The following is a 20,417-nucleotide window of genomic DNA, read 5'->3' as shown; positions in this document are numbered from 1 at the left end:
AACACCAGTACGAGTAGCTGGCATTACACAGGTGCATCTGGCTCTTTTGCTGCTGTCACCATGGAGACGACCCCCCTCTGGCCTAGTTTAGTTAGCCTGCCCCTCCTAGCACATAAACATGAATGCAGTTCATACAGCGCTCTGCAGAGAGCAGACACACCTGCTCACACATAATGATTTACATTCTGCTGTGATCAACCTGAGGAGGGGAGAATACATGATCTCTTCAGACATCACATCGTCACAATGACATGTACTGAATTATAGCCTAGTGGGCAAAAGGACTCATAATACAGGGTTAGTCAGACATGATGTATAGTGTACATGAAAGTCAGTACAGCCTGGTAACATACTAGATACTATACAAAATGACAGCCCTTTTCTTCCTTACATCACTATGGATTTCTAGTTTTGTTTCTGAAGTACCAACAGATATGTGAAATTGTTTATTTTATTCTGTTTTATTGGGGTTTATGATCAGGTTAGAATATTTTTGATACACATAGGGTTAGCTTTTGCCCATTGCTTTGCTGCCTTTGTTGAGTCAATAAGCTCCACTACATTATTTCCAAAATTTGGAGACAAAAGCACATTTACCACAGTACACATATACGAATGTTCTGTAAGATTAGCCTGATAATATAAAAAAGGTATACCATGTTTCTTAGGGCTACAGAGTGCGACCATTTTGCTCACACAAGCAACCCAAATTCTGTGACACAAAAGTCAGCCAATTCCTGTGAAAACTGTGCTACCTTGCAATTTTGTCCAAGTACTGCATCTTCACTGCAAATTTGGCAATTTAACAACTCCTTGGCTTTCTCTCGCTGTTTTTCATAAGACTGTAAGACTACAAGACAGTGAGCTCTGTGCCCTGAAGTCACACACACACAGTGACGGGGCTAAATGTTAGCATCACACGGCTAATGTGACCCGCGGGTATTGACGGGTTTGACGACAGAGCTGAGCCATTTCAGTGTCCATGTGAGATTGTTGGGACTGTTAACAGCTCGGTGTCAGATGTTAGCAGCTGCTGCTGTGTTAGAAGACAATCCTTCAGCTCTGCTTCAGCCCCCCACCACCAAACTATCCACCCTGTCAACACAAATACATTTTAATTCTGTGGCAAACACCTAACGCTTATTATAACAGGCCCTGAATCTGAAACAGAACCACAACTATCTTTGCACTAATTGCAAAACATGCCTATAAACACTAGCCTGGAAATCCAGACCCAAATCTAGAAAGATTTAGGGTCTGGCTATGAGTAATGAAAATGGCCCAACTCGAGGGGCGGCACCAAGCATGCATTTGAAAATATCACGGCACGCAATTGGATAACACTACGACCAATCAGAACAATACACACGGTGACGTATCCAGAGCTTAGCTACCAGTGGAGCTAACTGGTAGATTAGACTCAAAAACGTCCTTCTTGCAAAGGAAAGACTCGAGCGCCGTCTTCTGTTCCTCTTTTAGAGAAAAAGACAAGTCTAACTCGTTCATTGTAGCAGCCAAAGCCATTTCAAACAACTGGTGTTCATCCGTAGCCATCTTGCAGTGTTTACTGACTGATTCCGGACTTCGTCATCGCAGCGCTGTCGTCATCTGTTTAGCTCGCCTCTGGCCTGCCTATATCAGATACACCGATGTGATTGGTGCAGCTCGGTTTCATGGGCATAGGTAATGAGCATCATAACTGATGCCAGAGTGACTCGCTGAGCAAATTCAAATTGTGCTCTTGCGAGAACTCTGGATTTCCAGGGTATATAAACACTGCAACATGATTTGCAATTTTTTTTTTTAGAAAATATGCTGTGACATCAGGCATGTCAGGCTGCAACAATCACAAAAACAGCCCCTGAATCTTGGACGGACTGACTGGTGCTGAGGTTAGCACAACAAGCTGATTGACGTGCGAGTCAGTCACACTGCCAGAGCTGGACGACCCTCTTGAGGGTTCCAGGTCAGCTGCATCAGCAATGGAAGAGAGGGTTATGTAGAAGAGGAGGATGGTGTGCAAGTGCTGCTCCACTATTGTAGGGTTATGTTATATGATGTTAACACATTGAACAAGTCAACACTTATTCAGTGACATCACCCAGATGTGCCGATCACTGGGACGAGGGTAAAACAAACTGGAGCCCAACTCCTTATCCTTGCTGTCTTAAAGTGGAACACGATATAAAGAAATACTGAAGTAATTGGCATTGGAACTGCCAAAAAGGGTCATGTTTAAAATGTATTATTGTAAAAGGTGAAATATAAAGGCACAGTGAACATTTTTGAGTGCACCTAAATTATGTGTTGGTGCGCAACTAAATAAAAAAATTAGGCACAACATTGCAGCCAACGTTAAAAGTTAGCATGGAGCCATGTTTCTGTAGGGATAATGGTCAAGGATTTCTAACATGCTTTTAACCCTATGGGCCCGAACGACGCATAGTGCGTCCAAATTCACACCTGTTCTTCTCTGTGGATTTTCTCTTTGACCGCGCCTCATAGCGAGAAGCCACGTGAAACAGCGGAACCGCAGCTTTCCGACAAGACCAACCACTTGTCGGTAGTCCAATGTTTTCACAGCGAAAAAAAAATTATAAAGTTACACTAACATTATGTATGACAGAGCTTTCATACAGCTTTGCACACACATTACTCTTGGATAGATTACTTGCGAATGCAGGCTCGCACAGAAATGCCACGCATATCACATGAAAGTGCAGGACCAGAGTTTTCCAGTGATGCCGCACACATCATTGTGCTGTCATCCCATCACGCTATAAATCCAGATCAGTTGTCTACAAAATAAAAACCTGACGAATTTCTTTACAATCCATTATACAGATCTTGTTATCAGTCACTTCATATAGTGAGGAATATCGTATCTTACCATGTCTTGGGCTTGCGTGTGTTTCTCCCTGTCTATCCACATTTGTAGTCCAGCTTTCAAAATGCAAATATCTCCATATTGTCCAGTTGACACTCCATCAAACTTTGTATGACAAGACCAACCACTTCACCTTTGCGCACCCAGACAACTGAGGACTAATTATGCATGCATGACAGGGCCGTAGTCACCATATACATTGAGGGGGACACGTGCCCCCCCCCTCCAATGCCCAAAATGTCCCCCCAATATATAACTGAAACTGAAACTTGGTTGACTATTTTTCTATGATCTTAGATGTAAATATTGCATGTTTCTTTCAGATAAAACACATTTTTGACTTGTGAATGAGTCAATGAAATTTCTTGCAATAATGAAAAAATACTGGCAATTATGTCCGCCTGGCACAAACCACATATTTTGGACAACTGTGAAGTGACAGAATGTCCCAGCATCATGGTTCTTATATTGCCAGTTTCCAGAGAGTCTCCCCTCTTCATATATGGCAGAATATGTCAACTTCCAACTTGCCATCGTGAGATACATGTAAAAATGTAAGAATTTAGTCACACGGATTTGTTTTTTTCATTGATATAAAAATGAATATAAAATACAGGCACATAGAAGGACATGGAATGATGGCAAGTCTGGATCCAGATTGTCCTGAAAAAAACAAGATATAGCATGTGTATGTAGCCTTTATAATGACCATGATATGAGCTTAAAAGTAAAGGCAGTAAAAATACCCCAAAAAAGCCTAGGGCCCATAGGGTTAAGTGAATTTGTTGGCTGTTATAAGAACAAAATTGGTCCAGTTATGAAACCAGAATTAAAGCTGAGGAACCAAACTGTTTTTTCTTGCCTGCACATTACATGCTTTCACCTCTAGGTTGTGCAGTGTGCTTCACATGAGTCCTTTTTTTTAATAGGCTCATGCCTCCAATCTCCTGATGTTTCATGTGTTTCTCTGTGTTCTTGTAAAGCCGCTGAATATCTTGAGTGCAGTGGTAGAGGTCATTTTTATCCCAGATCTGATCCCAGATATTTTTTTTTTATGATACATCGTCCTTTCCCACTCACAAACTGGCCGCTGAGGGTCCCCAGGCGCTGTGTGGTGCTTCAGGCATGTGTGTGAATAACAATCATCTTACTTCAGGAAGCTATATTGCCTCCAGTGGATGGATAAACCATTGTGGGAAATGACAGAGGATGAGATAGGAATCAGCCATCCTTAGTCAAGATGGAGCCCTCTCTCAAATGGCGGTCTGCCAACCAAGCGCACTGCTATCTCTCTTGCTCCGGCAGTTGCACAGCAGACCGGACACATGTCGACATCCATCATGATCATATGTGACCTGAACTGGTCCAGTCCATGCACAGTGTTTAAACAGAGTGAGTGCTACAGATGTAGTGACGCTATAAACATTGTTTGAGCAAGCGTTGGCCTGTATGGCAGCGTGTACGAGCCACATGGGAATATTCACTGGTCTGAGAAACAAGATTCATGTGTTGCACTGCAGATTTAAATAACTGCTGCACCACCAAACGTTCAGCTTTGCTGAGGATTAAAAAACTTAACGAGCTGCAAACCTGCCACATATTTATCATCTATGTGGAACACACCATTAGGCCTCTGTTGCCATGGATTCTCAAATTACAGCCCTTCTGCAACAAGATAAGGATGTATGTGTGATACATGGACAAGATCTGTTAATCCTTCTCCCTACAATATAGGTTTCTGAAACACTGATTATGGGATGTATAGCATGGATAAAACCAGGCATGAACATTGCTTATACTGAGTCCAACATATACCTCTCTGCTGCTGACACTAGAACACCAAATATTTGGCCTGGGCAACACGAGACATATTCATATCTCGGTATTTACAGGCTATTAATCTTACATATGGACATAGCATCAACAGAGAGGCAGAGGTAGTGAAGGAGTGAGAGACACATTGTCCTCGTTATATACGTCTTCTATATGTAACGTCTGTGTTGTCGCTGTATTTCTTTTAAACACATCTGGCATCCAGGCGCTGTATTAATGTCACATATTAGGCGACAAGTACCAAGAAGAACAGCGATGTGCGATGATTGACCTTATACACAAACTAGCAAACAAACGCTCACCTGACAAGATCAAACCGCTCTGTCTCCCGCATCCTAACTTCAAAAAGTTAGGAGCACCAGCAAAATTTTGGGAGTACCCACCGTAATGTAAGAAGCACCGACAGTGTAATCGTTTTTTTTGTATTGCAACAAAAAGTCAACATTATACTGTATACATTACATTGTATGTGTGTAGTACACTTATCATTAACAACTTTTTCAGTTGAAGACATTTTTAGAAAAAACACCACTGAACCATTGAACACCACTGTGAATGAAAGAGAAACCTTAGATGATTCCTCTGTTCCCGAGGGGCGGTATCAACAGCTGTCACTCAAAGTGCCCCTTCGCGCAATTGGAAAGACGGAAGAGTGTTGCCGTCTTTGTGGATTTCCTCCTCACTGTGGACTCCCTGAGCTGCATGGCTGTGATTCCCAGCTTGGTCACTTCCCTGACCTGCTCCTCCATGAGATGAACTGGCGGAGAAACAACAATAGCCACTGGGTTTTCACTGAGTCCCATCTTTTTCCCGATCAACAGAGCCATTTGGTAAATTAAACTTTTACCCAACCCCGTAGGAAGGACGGCAAACACATCCTTTTTTCAATAAAAGCTTTCAGTGCAGCCGTTTGTTCTGCTTTTAAAGAAAATGTACATTCCGGTACGTTCAACACATTTACCAAAGCAGTTTCAAAATCAGTAGCCATGTTGGTTGTTTACGAAATGCATTCACTCCGCTCCTTGTCCCTCCTATTCTGATGACATACCCTTATGATTGCATGGCCAGACTGATCTGCATATGCGACCAAAACGCTCGCAATTTTGAGCCCTGCACTATTTTCTTGGCTGATTTTTGTAACTTTTCTTTAAAGCCTCTGGAAACTTGGCTTAAAATTATAAAAATGCATATTTGATATCAAAGATGATGAAATGAAGATCCACAAAAATCTGATTGAAAATACTGATAACTTTCAGGTAATCTATAGTTCAAAAACAGCTCATTTGGCTGCTTAAACCATTCCTCAGGATTGTGGGGGTGTGATCAGATCATGCTTGATCAACAGCTCCTTTTTAGCTCAAATTATGTTAACTTTTATTTTCCTTCCAAATACTAGCATTAAAACGTGTTGCTACCATTGATATAAACTTCCAGATCTATCAAAGAGACCCCACTTGGTTAGAAAGCTAACTCGACTAACTAGCAATTTTGGTTAGACCACCCAAATCTATGTTTTTATTAAACTTTACCTCCTGAAATTTGGCGCTAATCATTTTAGTATTAGCTGACATGAGACAGTTATCATTCGATTTTCTGTATTAAATGTTTGAGTTTACTTTTGACTACTCCCTCCAGTAGCTATTTTGACTTACCAGCTAACTACCTTAGTAGACATATGTTTTTTATACTTCTAAGCAGCTAAGTGCTTTCATGAAATGGTTTGCATTAGCTTTGCTATGCTCCCCTTTTGAGCTGCTTATCAACTCTGTGGTTAATACAGATGTGGATGGTGTACAGCCTGCTAGTTAGCTTAGCACAGTAGCTTTCAAAACATGTGCTGCATGCTCAGGAATTACTTAGAACTTTTTCCCTTATGGTCTGAATAAGTTGCTTAATTTGTCGCTAGCTGCCTTTTAAATAAAGTCCCCATGAGGATCTGAAAAGTCGCTAATAGGGATGTGAGAAAGTGTCTATATTTGATGACCTTGGAATGAAACCAGGCTGCAGCAGCTATGACAATAGTTGGTTACTGTCTGTGTCAAAACTATGTGCTTTGTGCACTTGGTCATCTACCCCTTCTCTCTGACACTTTTCACTGCAGTGTAAGAACATGATACTGCTTCCTGCACTGGAAGGAAATGTTGGCAGTGAAGGTAATCAGTTATGTTGGCAGCTGAATATCTTACAAAAGGTATGTCCAAACACAATGTGTTGGATGCAAACGTAATTTGTAGGCGACAGGTCTGGCTGGAGAGATACAGAGTGCTGAAATCCACTGACTGGGAATTCAGCTCACTGTGGCAGCAGGTCATGTCAGGACAGAACTGCAGAGAACATAATAAACATGAATAAGACGTCAGAAAAAGAACAGACAGTTCATAACAACGTATAATTGGCCATTGCACTATCAAGCTGCAGTTATTTAAGAAGCAGGTTCTCAGAAACACTGAATCAGAGTTTTCTTTTAATCGCCTCAGTAACATGAGACATTCTCCAAAGTTTCTCCTCCTCACTGACAGCGAGTCACCCTCAAAGTACCTTGACACGGGGAGTAAACAAGCCTGCCTCTGTTCATCAGGGTAATCTTGTTTGTTCAGAGGGCAGTGTCTGCGCAGGGCAGCACACTGCCACAGGGATAAAGCCCCACCATGGAGATATTGTGATCCATGTTTTCATGTCTTTAAAGGAGACGGGGAGGAGCGGCCGTGCAGCTGGGCACAAATCTGTGTGACATCACCTGCAAAGCTGCAAAGTGAAACTGAAAGTGAAAGGGATGTCTGTTTAAGGACTGCCCCCGACTAAGAATTTTCCAAGTCGACCAATAGTCGTCATTTAGTAGACTAGTCGCCCGCATGTTTTTTTTTATTTTTAAAGATTATTTTTATTGGCTTTTTGCCTTTATTGACAGGACAGAGGGTAAAATGGGGAGACAGAGAGAGTGGGGACTGACACGCAGCAAAGGGCCGCAAGCCAGACTCGAGCCCGCAGCCGCTGCAGTGAGGCAATGCCTCTATACATGGGGCGCTGGCACTATCCACTACTCCACCGACGCCCCAAGTCGCCTGCATGTTAATGACGCTGTGGGCTAATGGGCATGTAGCTACTTCCATGTTTCAGATGATGCGTCATGTTTGTAGTCGACCAATGAAGATGAGTTTACATATCACCTTGGGTTCGTCCTTCACCTTCTCAAAATGATCCCACACTTTGGATTTCCTGCCCGACATGTTATTAACTAGCCTGTGGAATAACCGCAGGTACCAGCCCTGGAAATTAGGGGCCAACCAGTTCACTATCAAGTAAAAAAAAATAACCCAAAATGATTCAGTGAGCTTTAGCGCTGCATTTCAAAGCCCTCTCTATTTAGAGGTGGTGATTTTTTTTATGTCTTGTGACGTAAATGTCACCTTTTATTGTTCCTTTAATGTTTTATTTTAATGTATTTCTCTTGTAAAGCACATTGAATTGCCTTGTGTATGAATGGTGCTATATAAATAAAATTGCCTTGCCTTGCCTTTATGTGTGGTTCACCGTTGACATCAATGATACAATAAAAAGAGTTGGGCTTTTACTTTTATGAAAGACCAGCTATAGATTGATAGGAAAGGGGGTGGTGGGTGTGTGACATGTAGTCAAGGGCCACAGGCTGGAGGTGAACCTGGGCTGCTGCTGAGCTAGTTTTAATTGAGCCCACTTAGATGACTAAAATTCAAGCTCTGACAGATTTAAAATGGCCTTTAGCTTGAAAGTACTTAAACCAAAGTACCTACAGAAAGATAGTGTTTATTTCTCCAATTATTAACCTGTTATAATGTCAGACGACTGCTTCCACATGTGGGGGGTTTACCATTCAAAGCGATCTCTGGGGTTCATAATTAATCTCCCAGTGAGCAGCCATCAAAAGCAGAAGGAGAGGATCGCAGCCGTACCACCACAGAATAACTCAAGCACCAAAGCCACAGCTGCTGCAGGGTCTGCATTCTTTCCCAGGTGCGGCGTTTCTCCGCTCAAGACGTGATTCAAACCCTTTGGTGTGAAGAACGGGGGGCGGGGTGTTGTGATGGTAGATGAGGAGGGGGGATAGGAGTCACATGGGAGTAATGAGTGAGTTTTTCTTGCAAAAATAGAACTGTAAAAACGATAACAGCTCGCAGGCTGAAGTTACAGCTTCACTGGGTGTCATGTTTTTTTCATTCCTTTTTCATTCCTCCGTCGGGTGTCAATGTCTGCACCTTGTAAAGTTTTTAGTTCACTGTCACTCAGTGTTTTTAGCAAACTGAGTGCAGCGCGGAGTAAAACCTTATTATGGACAACAGAGCGACGCTTCTGGGTGACAGCAAAGGGTGGAAGACCACGTATAGCAAAAAGACTGGAGAAGGAAAGTAGAAACAGTCTTACACTGGGGTTCTCTTACAGTTGAAAGTAAAGGGAGTCGGAGGATGTGCAGCTATGATACGTAGAGACATACTGGCAGTGTAGCTTAAGGGTTAAATATCGTCACTGTTTGACCAGTGAAAACGTATTCCTCAGAGCAGATGGCGAGCCTGGTGGAGACCTATGCACATAGAGATTTACCTTATGTAGATATATGGCAGAGCGGAGCACGGTCGTCGTGAGGCCTGCTGGGGAAACAGTTGCTAAGCACTTCAGTGGCATTTGTTAGGTAGTAGGAAACACATGGCTGGAATGTCAAAGCACAAAGGCACCAGCATTACCCTCACTCATTCATAAACAGGCTCTCTGGTATTAAAGATGCTTTAGATACTCTGCCCGAGTGATTTTTAGATTCGGACGTTTGCTGTTTAACATAAATTCTTCTTCTCTTTGTCAAGGATACTGAATATGAATGAATATGAGTTCCTCTTTGACTGGTTGCCTTGGTGCTAAAGTGTGTGACATTGATTCATAGAGGCCAGTAGACTCTAGTTTGACAGCAGTAGCCTTGCAATTACGACAATTTCAGAGTTTCCATAGGCTGGTTTGAGTGATTTAAAAGAGAGAGAACATTGCGTTTAAGAAACTGCATGGGGAGGCTGCTGAGGCTGACATGCTGACACGCCATCACGCAGTGAATGGCTTTAGGACCAGAGAAATCTGATCAAACAAGAATACACAGAGGCCAAAATTTGGAACGTGGATGACAGCTGAATTTATTTTTGAGTACCTGACAGTAATTTGAACAGCATTTGATACGGTCATACTCTGTTTTGAAACAGTCAGCAGGTACGTGCAGAGAGGGACGCTGAGGGTGCTCGAGCACCTGCCCCTCTGACCCTTGATGTCCACAGTGCCTTTTGCCATGGCATATTTATTTAATCATTTGTGTGTGTGTGTGTGTGTGTGTGTGTGTGTGTGTGTGTGTGTGTCTGCCCATGGCCCTTATCGAGGAGAGCATAAAACAATAAACAGTCATTTAGCTTTACATAAAATGACCTGGCTGCCATCACCAGCAGCAGGTCAAAGATCATTTGTGACGTTCCCTCTGCTGTGACACAAGACAGACAGACAGACAGACAGACAGACATTAAGCAGCAACGTTTAGATGGTGAGTTTCATTATTGTGATTGACTGTGGCGTTGTATTTACAGTATTAGCGTTACACAGCATCAGCCGATTGTTTGTGAACACCCGGTGACGCCAGCTGTGGATCTTGATGCTTGTCTTTTATGGTGTGGGTGCTTGGGCACAACGTGATTTTGCCAAGTGGGGCCTGCTCCTGGATCCACATCCCACATCACGTTCCAGGACCAGCATTGCAATCAACCAATCATAGCCCTCTGACATCATCAGTGTGCTGCTCCTGTGCTTCTTTCAAAATTCCTTTGTGCATCCTCAGAGCTAAACTAGTTGTCCAAATTGAAGTTAGTACAATTAAACAAAATCTTCAGTAACACTGAAAAAAAATCTTGTAAGTACAGTTTTTAAATAAATGTATTAATAAATAAAGATAAGGTGACCTTGAATTACATTATAAAGGGTCATATTTTCCTCATATTAGAAATTTAATTTCAACGAACCTTAGGTTATATGAGGGTAGGTTATATGAAAATCTTAAAGGCTAACCGTCCAGGATGACCCTGACTGTGTCCACGTCAAATTTCATGTGATTTTACTGTAGAGTTTTTGAAATATTTAAAGGGAAATATAGCTCAAATGACGTAACATTCATAATTTCCTCATATTTATTTATCATAATCCCCCTCCGATTTCATCAGGTGCGGGACAACGACAATATCCTTGACACCAAACCCAGCACGCAAACAGAAATCAATTAGACAGTTCATCACGCGGTGCAGGTGCGCAGGATAGCAACGGCTAATGCAAACTTCATCGACTGTTTCCAACAGAGAACCAGTAGGCTATTATTAGTGAGGAAAAAGATGTGCTAGCCCTATATATACCTACTACTACAGCACAAACACCAGCTCAGGCTCACGACACACCCTCGTCAGCTGCTGTAGGTAAACAGAGGAATACCACAATGGTGCCAACTTGTGATTTCCCCAGCTGTGGGAATAAAAACATTGCTGGCTCCCAATTTCATCGGTTTCCTGTTACAGATGTAACCCGTAGGCAACTTTGGCTTGTGTCAATTGGGATGAACCTCGCTACCAAGCAACTGTGCGTATGTCAGGCTCACTTCAGCTGCCCACAGATCCCGACGGACAGAGAAAACGCAATTTCCGCACTGCTGTGCCCAAAGAGAGATATATTACCTAATACCAGTCTATATAACGATGTCTGTAACTGACTGTCTGTAAAACAAAATGTTTGATTGAACTAATAGCCTGTTGTGTTGTGGAGAGTACATTATACGCGGCCTTGTTTTACCGTCGGCATTTAGTTTATTATATTAGGCTAACTGCTAAATCCATGACATGAGTAATCAATCACATAGAAATGTGAATTCATATGTGATTACGACCAGTTACTGCTTTGTTCTGGTGGTGGGTTAGCCAAAGTTGCCTACGGGTTACATCTGTAACAGGAAACCGATGGAATTGGGAGCCGGCAATGTTTTTATTCCCACAGCTGGGGAAATCACAAGTTGGCACCATTTTGGTATTCCTCTGTTTACCTGCAGCAGCTGACGAGGGTGTGTCGTGAGCCTGAGCCGGTGTTTGCGCTGTAGTAGTAGGTATATATAGGGCTAGTACATCTTTTTCCTCACTAATAATACCTGCACGGCGTGGTGAACTGTCTAATTGATTTCTGTTGGCGTGCTGTCTTGCGGGCCTGCACAGCAGAGTGTTACTGACCAGAAAATAGTGCCAATTGATAGCAAGGTCTGACGTAATGCGGGGATGTTTTAAAATTATTGAAATAGTCTAACAAAACACATGCATACTTTTTTGTAGCTTAAACCCTTTTGGTTACGTGTCCCCCTTATATCTTCAGAACTACTTTTTCTCCGGTAAGCTACGGGCCATTTCTCAGAGCAGGAGGCTCATTGACATTAGTGACACCGTCACATCAGCTACAGATGGTCAGCGTTTCACACAACTTCATGTCCAAAAACCTTAACTATCACTTTAACACCACAGCCACAGCCTGGTGTGTGTGTGGTGTAAAGCATGCATATGCATAATACAAAGCACATTATGCTGTTTTAAATCAGTTCAGTGTGGAAAGTGGTGCACGTCTAATTCCTGTGTCTCCACATCATTTATACATCTGGACCCAGCTGACATATCTGGGGCTTCGCTTTCTGCCTCGCTGCCTGTCAGAGGAGAAACACTGTTTTGATTGGCAGGTTAAACTCTTCAAGGTCAGCCTGCTCTACAGCTCGCCCTCCTAGTGTAGATTACTGTGGTAATATCTCTCCTGTCAAGTGTCTCCCACCTCCCACCCCCCCTCCATCGACTGGTTCTCAGTCTACACTCAGATCTGAAGATTGTGTCCCTGCCTCCTCGTCATGTCGTTACGTAAGCTGCTGCACAGGTTGTTGAGCATGGAGATTGTGCTGTACGTTACATTTGCCATATCTGGGATGCTGAGGGGGAAATGAATGTCATTTCTGCTCATCATATCAATGGGTCAGGTCGGGGAAGGGAAGTGGGATGTGGTTGCATGATTGCAGCTCCAGAAATTTACATCTGACTGGGGTCCATATTCTTCTTGCATCGTTTAATGCTGTCCGTGCACTACAACACTTTTAAAATACTTTTTAAAGGCTTAAGTCTGACACCCTCACATCTAAAGACAATGTGACCTTTTTTAGTCACACACTATAAGATATTGAAAAGACTGGTGATTTTGCAGGGTCACTATTTGCAAGACTACAGCTAGATTTTCGTATTAATAATTCCTTACATGTCCACAAAAACGCCTAACTGTAGAAACACAATAAAAGGTGTTACATGTCAACAGTTTTCTTGGCAGTGCAGCATCAATGTAATCCATAACATAAACTGTACTTGTGGATTTTGTAGCCTCAACTCGCTTCCAGACTCCATTGGTTAGCTGTGTATTTTAGTTTTTAGTTTATAGTTAGTATTTAAAAGATTTCTAATTAAAATAAGCGCTGGTTGGTCGATCAGATACATGCACAATTAAACACTGACTCTGAGCGCTGGGCTTGCCGGAAAACCTGGATCTGAGTTCTTGGGTCGGCATTTTCCCATGCAGTCCGATCTGATGCCGATGCACGTTTTTTGCTAATATCAACGGCCAATACCGATCCTTAGTATAAACTACTGAAAGTGTATGTAGTCTCATTTGGGAACATAATTTACAGTTGAAAAAATAAATAATGAATATTACCATGTTCCACACTGTTCTTTACTATGAGGGTGCTTTCACACCTGCCCTGTTCGATTTGGTTCAATCGAACTCAAGTTTGCGTACCTCCTAAGTGTGGTTCATTTGGGCAGGTGTGAACACAGCAATCACACTCAAGTGCGCACCAAAACAACCGGACCGAGACCTTCTTGAAGAGGTGGTCTCAGTCCGGTTATTAGCGAACTCTGGTGCGGTTCGTTTGTGGTGAGAAGGTGTTCCGACCTGGATGTGAAGCAACTGCAGTCACATGACACATTGTTTGGGTTAAACATGAGCATGTTACAGTCCTGGAGGATTATTAATGTGCACCTCCTCCTGTACTGCCTTAATATGCACATTCAGCACATCCAATGCATCAAAACATTGTTTTCTAGTTGGAGCCGCGCCTCGTTTTCAAACTGTATGCTTTGACTAAAATGAACAATGACAGCAATATAGTCCACGATGAGCAGCGCTAAAATCAACCTGCGTAGTTGTCCCTCCATTGTGACATTAGAAAGTGTCACATTTATCTTGCAAGTGTACTCTTCTTCAATGTTTGCTTTACTTCCTGGATTTTTCCCACATGGAAATTCTGACCAATCAAGATCAGCTTTCTCACACAAGGCATTTGATCTGGTCCTCTTGCAAATGCTGCCGTGAGAACATGAAGCAACTCTAGGCAATTATACAACTTTGTAACAAAAGCAAGACAGCTCTAGGTCTGAAAGATCCGCCATCAGAGGATATAAGTCAGTAGGTCTTTGTATAATTCTTGATAATGTCAGAGAAATATTGCTCCAGTAGAATAATAGTAAATCTACCGAGGAAGTGTATCAGCTTTACCTGTGGATGACTGAGATTAGAGCTGTAGTCTTGTAAGAGATGTAAGAGAGGTTGATGAATACCTCCAAACAAAGAGATATTGTTTTATGAGTCCCAGAATTCTGTGGCAAAAAAGTGGTAAAAAGTGATGAGCAGAAGGATTGGAGGAGAAAATGTGAAAAACACAGCAGGAAACGAGAACTGTGTTCTATGGAGCCTCACAAAAGAACTTGTGCAGATGGCTGATGAAAGCCACAAAGGCAAACACTGAGTTGCTAGCACCTAATATCACGATGACATGCTCATTGTGTTCCGATCATGCTATTTGTTATGCATGCATATTTAGCAGCTCATTTCAAATGGTGACGCATCATTGATTTGTGCACACGATTGTAATGGGACTCGCTGTCAGGACAGCCTGCACTCTTATGTGATTTACATGTGAGAAGAGCTGGAAAGTGTGTGAGAGTGTGGAGAGCAGCCCATCAGTGCCTAATAGCACCCTATATACAACTAATATGTGACGTTGTTAGGGAAATGGAAAGAGCTGCCACGTGTAAACTAGCACAAAATGTCCCTGGGATGTGTGACCACTATTCAAGGGCACTTCTTAAATATATAAATAAATGCTTTAATGCTACTGAATGCAACTGGAATATGGCTGAATTGCTTATAAATATAGAATATGAACTACTATATACGTTTCATAATAGCAGGTATACTTAAACTAATATTTTGATGTGGCTGTCTCTGAGCAAACAAATCACACGCTACAACAATCCATTTGAATATGTCTGAATGTGTCTAGTACTATGTAAAATGGAATTGATTTACCTTTTCACTTTCCATCATAATTCTTGTACTCTGATAAGGCATGACAGGTGCATTGAAATATGAATGAATGTGCTGTCTGCGAATACTTTCCCTTTATACTCCTGCCAAGTAGAGGTAATGGCTTTTAATCTGTGCATCAGTTGGCCGATAAATACACTTTTCACAGTATGAGGAGGAGACTGGCAATCTTTGCTGCAAAGTGGTGTGTGTAGTCTCATCTCCTCCTGTGCTGGCAGAATATTTTTCAGCACTAGTCGTGGGTCTGTAGATCAGGGATGTTGGTAGACTGTGGTTAAACACAGATATTCATCGTCCTCAGAGGATGATTCAGGATGATTTAGGTCACGTGTTGACCTTTTATTCTGAGCCATCAGTAGGCGATAGCTTACTCTTAACAAAAAAGGGTATCTTAGAAACCAGTTTCTAGTTTAAAGGTTCATTCTCACTGCCGCGATGCGGAATTTCGCATTGTTGTGTTCCAAGTCGGGTGTGGGTGAACGGGTCCATGTCATTGGTCCGACATCCCGTTGTTCTGATATGTGATTATACTAGGCTATACTGTATTTGTGTACCATAGAGGATCAGCAAAGGCAACAAAAGTAGGCTACTGGTCGAGATACAAGTGCCATAGAGAGGAGAGAGTGAAACACCATAACCTCCTGTTATTAACTCTGGGGTCCGGGTTGTGTGGGGTGCTCTCCGCGGTGCTGAATGGCTCCCAGCGGGCGAATTTCTGCCTTGATGGTGTGCCGCGACCGGCTCTGGGTCAGCTGGGAAAGGCTTGAGGCGAAGCAGGCTCACGGCTTATGTGTTTGTGACTTTCTTTTTCATTTTAACCCACACCATGATCTTTTCCTGACCCTAACCAAGTGGTTTTTGTGCCTAAACCTAACCAGACCTTAACCACAGGGCATCATGATGATTTCAGAACAACGGGACTTCGGAACAATGGGTTTAATATGGTCGGAACAATGGGATGTCGGACCAATGGGCTGTCGGACCAATGGGCAGTTTCCCTGGGTGAACACGGACAAGAGTAGCAGCGAGCTAGCAAGCTAACGTTTAACAAGCGTCAACATCAACTTTCTTTAGCGCTTACCACCCTCACCGCAGCCACCCAGCTGGACAATGGACTGCCAGACGTTGTCCTTTAATTCATCGTTCATAAAATCATCCCGTCTTTTATCAAAAAGGACATTGTGCTGTGAAACGAGGTTTATCAATCTTTCTCCCATACTGTCCTGCCTGACTGGATTTTGGACTCTCCCTGGTCTGCGCGACTTTGACCCGTGTCTGGACGGAAACGTTTTTCACCGTGCGAAAGTTCCGCCCCGGTGTGCAAACTTCCATAAGAACCCATGAAATCAACTTTTATGTTTTTCTGCGAGAATAATCCGCGCGGATATTCGCCCTCGGTGAGAATCGACTTTACGTTTGTAGGTTTTTGCGGGTCCATGAACGCAGAGAAGACGAACCATGCTGCCGGTCGGTCCCCGCTCTCTCTCTCTCTGTCTCCCCATTTCACACACTGTCCTATCCATTAAAGGCAAAAGCCCAAAAAAATAATCTTTAAAAAAAAAAAAGTTCATTGAGGATGAATACCTCCACCAAGGACTAGAAGTTAGGTGTTACACTACCATGACGATGATGCCGTGCCACCACGGGTCAGCGACACTAACAGCACTGACAGTACTAAGTAGTAAAAGTGAGTAAGTACTGTGGCTGACATGGGTAGTACACAGTGCAGAGTAGCAGTAATTAGCTAGCCAGCAGGGAGGTGGATGATGGTTGTTTGTTCTGAATGTCGTGTATTGCACTTTCAACACTGTGAGATAAGGCATATGGTCTTGGTGGAGGTTTGTGCTCTTGGAGTACCACTCTAATTTATAGTGATTTGGTTACTTACTGACCTGTCTTGCACCCCATCAGGCCCAGATTTCCACGTACAGAGAAGAGGCAACAACAAAATGGCACATTGCATTCTGGGGAGTGGCAGCCATACTTCAGGACACGCTTCTTCAACTGAGACAAAAAAATAAAATAAAAAAAGAATGCTTACATCACTGTATTTGTGTCTTAGCTTTTGCACTCTCACCCCCTTAATGAGCCTCCACTCAAGCCAGGGGTGATCCCCAACTCTAGAGGTCAAGTGGAGTGTGCACAGTGTCCGCTGCAAGCTGGAAAGCACTCCATTAGCAATCTGTTTTCCACACTGGTTGCAACAACAGTTATGGCAGTTGATAATGCCGCAGATGTTCACCATTCCACCATGTTTTAAGCTGGATAAAATATAAACTCAACGGCGTTGTCTACTAGTACTCCTATCCTAAAATCCCACAGTGATTTGCATTGCTCACCACTGCTCACGCCACAATCCTACTCTTTATACACAAGAAGTCTAATGGACAGCTTGTTGGGAAAGTTACTGAACACTTCAATCCATAAATTCCAACTTCGTAGACACACTAATGGCTGCATTATGGCTAACAGCAATAGATTTTTTAGAATAACCTGCAAGTTTATTGTGTTTCCAGACATAGATTTTTTTCTGTACTTAAGAAGTTATTGTCCCTGATGTATTTATCTTTAATGTCAATGCATTTAATTATACACAAGCTAATAAATTCAACTGTGCAAATCCCAAAAATAGTGTTTTTCAATGACATAAAACAAAAAAAATTGCAAATGCTCACATTTAAGAAGCAATAAATTGACTATTCATTTATGCTCTAAATAAATTAAGTCAAACCCCCATTCAAAAGACTTTATTGTGCATTTCCGGCCTTCTGACAGAGATGCACAGCACTCAGCCCTCCACAGTCCCCACCAGGGCTGTACTGGAAACCTTCCCACACCTTCACAGCAGGCAGCATCTGCTGGGAGGAGATCTCCAGCTGCTCTTTCTACTGGTTTTCCAACACATGGCTGGTCTCCACTGGCCGTTCCCTGAATACGGCCAATTGTCTATAAAAACAGTCCATCGATAATGGATATCTGCCACCCCGCCACAGACATGCACAGATTACTGAGCTGATGGAACAATCAGCAGGGGCAAAAGATGTAGGCTTATTTATCCGCCTCTAGAAACAGTTGTTTGAGCCCATTGTGCACTCTGATTATTCAGAGACTTTGAATGCAAAGCAGGCGTGTTGTCTTTGTCTTGTGTACCTGTGGTTTCTTCCTTTGGGCACAGTTTTCGAGCAGAAATTGTCACGATGTTCAATCCCAAAGATCCTCAAGTGAATATAGAGAACATTTTACAAACAGCCTTTAGGTCTAGTTCGGTTTTATTGACTCTGTAGTCGAGCAGAGATTCTATGAGGTGATGACAATTGATTATACCAAACAAAGACTGCAAGGAACCCCTGGAAGTATCTCAGGGACACCGGAGGACACCTTACTGTGAGAGCTAGCACAAGACAGATGACTGTTTTTCATTCATTTGTACAAACATGGCCTTTCTTTTCATTTTCATATCCTAGATCTGAGTGACTGCCGGTGAGCGTGGAGGAAACATTTAAAGAGACACTGCAGCAGGCGCCGTCAAGATAAAAGGTGAGTCTCTGCTCCATTTTACGAAACACAAAGCATGTATTTTTACTGAAATGCCAAATGTCTACGTTAGCTGGGCTCTCATTCACTGTCAAGCAACATAAACAAATGCAAGGATTTCCACATCTCAGTACTTCAATCTTTACCTTTTTAGAGTTTCTAGGATTCTATTATGTTGTTTTTTACATTTATTTTCCTACTATGTTTGCTTTGTTTACTGTAACACGCTAGTTTACCCAATGAGTGATCATTTCAGATTAATTTAAAGCTATTGTACTGTTGTTATTGAATTTGGGTGATGGATATTGTGTTGTTTTATATTTCATTGGGATTTTTAATGGACCATATTAGCCCTGCCGAATATCATTGTTTTAATTTGAGCCTTCAGAATAAGCACCCTAAATCCAAGGATTGGACTCGAGCCACATGACTTGGACTCAACCCAGAGTGGAGTCACAAATTTCATGACTTGTAACTTGAATTGACAAAAATAGACTTGCAAATTGACCTGGAATTCAACGCCATTAACTCATGACATCACTTGAACTTGAGCCTTTTGACTTGAAAATACTTGATACCTCTCCCCACACCAATTTGGGGACAGAAAGTTAAAACATAAATCCAGTATGAGATGAGTTAAGTGCAGCAAGAGAGGACAGAAACATGAAATTAATCATGTTATGGTAATCACTAATTGTACTTTATGCTATGGATTCTCACCAAGCAGTTCAGTTCAGTTCATTACACAGTTATTTTGTGTTTCCATTGTCAAAAGTTGTGGATGTTACCAACAGAACTGTTCCACTCTTTCCCATTTTCATGTCACCCCTCTTTTGGGGTACCAAGCATACTGATCCGATACTAAAGCTTCTATCCCACTGCACAAAAAACCCCACTAACAACCGCTAACATCTGGCTTTTTAATGTAATGGGAAAGGTTACAATCAGCATTTATACGTGGATCAAATGACTCTGCAGTAGTCACAGGTATTTATTGACTCTGGCTCTGATCTGCATTGACAGAAACACAACAACAGGGTGAACACGCCACTACCAATACCATCCGTCAAAATCAATCCAAACTGCAATGAGTTTGAAAGAGCGACTGAGTAAGTGAGAGATACATAGAAAGAGGAAACCATTTTAAGTTTTCACAGGCCTCCATGCTGTTTTCTATCTTTTTCTAACCGGTTTTCCAGCCCGTCCTTGACATTGAACATGACACACAGAGAAAAAAAAATGGCATACTCGTGTGCAGCAGAGGTGTGTCCACAACTCTGGTTTACTGGCAGTGGGAAAGGAGTCTAAAGCCTTGTTGTAGTGTTTGAGAAAAGGGTGGAAAAGGGCTATAAAATGTGGAGCTAGAAATAGTGCAGTCCGTTGATTGGTCAAGAGAAAATCGTCACTCTGGCACAACAAGTACTCAATGCACAAGCCGGCTATTTTTAAGTATCCAATCTTGGAATTTGTTCTGAGAATGTAGGACAATGTGTAAGATGCAATCTGCAAATACAGCGAGAGCTGGAAGGAGCAGCGACATGGCCACTATCCAATAACAACCCTGCCTCTTTTCAAGAGTGCTGTCTGCATCAGAAAGGCTGAACAGATCTGGAGGTTGGGTACATGTACACGCAGGTGATGTACCGGTTCTACAGGTACTGTACTAAAAGTGTTTGGTGTAAACGCGACTGAAGTGCAGTGTCAGCACTACTTTTTAGTCATACTT

At 42.4% G+C, this 20,417-nt stretch overlaps 1 protein-coding gene across 3 annotated transcripts in view; it reads left to right on the top strand.

The window, feature by feature from the left end:
• Positions 1–20,417, top strand: part of syt1a (synaptotagmin Ia) — a 337,362-nt gene that overhangs the window by 135,163 nt on the left and 181,782 nt on the right. For all 3 annotated transcript variants that reach the window (XM_049566896.1, XM_049566895.1, XM_049566898.1), the window contains one exon: positions 18,622–18,694. The gene's annotated coding sequence lies outside the window, so the exon portion shown is untranslated. The remainder of the gene's footprint in view (positions 1–18,621; positions 18,695–20,417) is intronic.

Source organism: Epinephelus fuscoguttatus, linkage group LG22 (genome assembly GCF_011397635.1).
Source record: "Epinephelus fuscoguttatus linkage group LG22, E.fuscoguttatus.final_Chr_v1".
NCBI lineage: Eukaryota > Metazoa > Chordata > Actinopteri > Perciformes > Serranidae > Epinephelus > Epinephelus fuscoguttatus.
Note: the sequence above shows the minus strand (reverse complement) of the source record. Positions and strands in the feature narration are given on the sequence as shown.